General features: G+C 44.3%; 1 pseudogene; it reads left to right on the forward strand.

Annotated features, from left to right (window-relative positions):
- Positions 1-291: 291 nt before the first annotated feature.
- The window catches only part of LOC102860130, a 2,241-nt pseudogene continuing 1,968 nt past the window's right edge, over positions 292-564 (forward strand).

Below are 564 nucleotides of genomic sequence, written 5' to 3' on the forward strand. Positions count from 1 at the left end.
CCCACCCTCCTCTGGAGCAGTGACAGCAGACCTGCTATTGCTTCAGACACGAAAAAGTCAACCACAGCAATGTCAAGTAAGAAGCAGGGTACCTCACACAATATACAAGCCCAAAGCAAGATTTTACCCACAAAAAGTGACACAGTATCAATGGATTTCCTGAAACCAGAAAGTCTGATGAAACTTTCTGACACAGAATTTAAAAGAACAATGATTGAATATTTTCAATGAGTGAAAGACAAACTTGAAGAATTACAGGACATTGCACACAAAAACAAAGCGGCTGGAAAGATGGCGGACATCCAGACCGAGCGTGCCTTCCAGAAGCAGCCCACCATCTTTCAGAACAAAAAGAGAGTGCTGTTGGGGGAAACCGGCAAGGAAAAGCTCCCGTGTTATTACAAGAACTTCAGTCTGGGCTTCAAGACGGCCAAGGAAGCCATTGAGGGCACCTATATTGATAAGATCTGTTCTGACGACTGCCTCCTGGTCCAAGTATAAGTTTCACATTAGAACGATCAAGTGTTCTGGGATTCCCATTCTTCTCAGAGTCAGCCACAGTTT

Source organism: Elephantulus edwardii, unplaced genomic scaffold, assembly GCF_000299155.1.
Source record: "Elephantulus edwardii isolate Elephantulus edwardi_28Jun2011 unplaced genomic scaffold, EleEdw1.0 scaffold00120, whole genome shotgun sequence".
Lineage (NCBI taxonomy): Eukaryota > Metazoa > Chordata > Mammalia > Macroscelidea > Macroscelididae > Elephantulus > Elephantulus edwardii.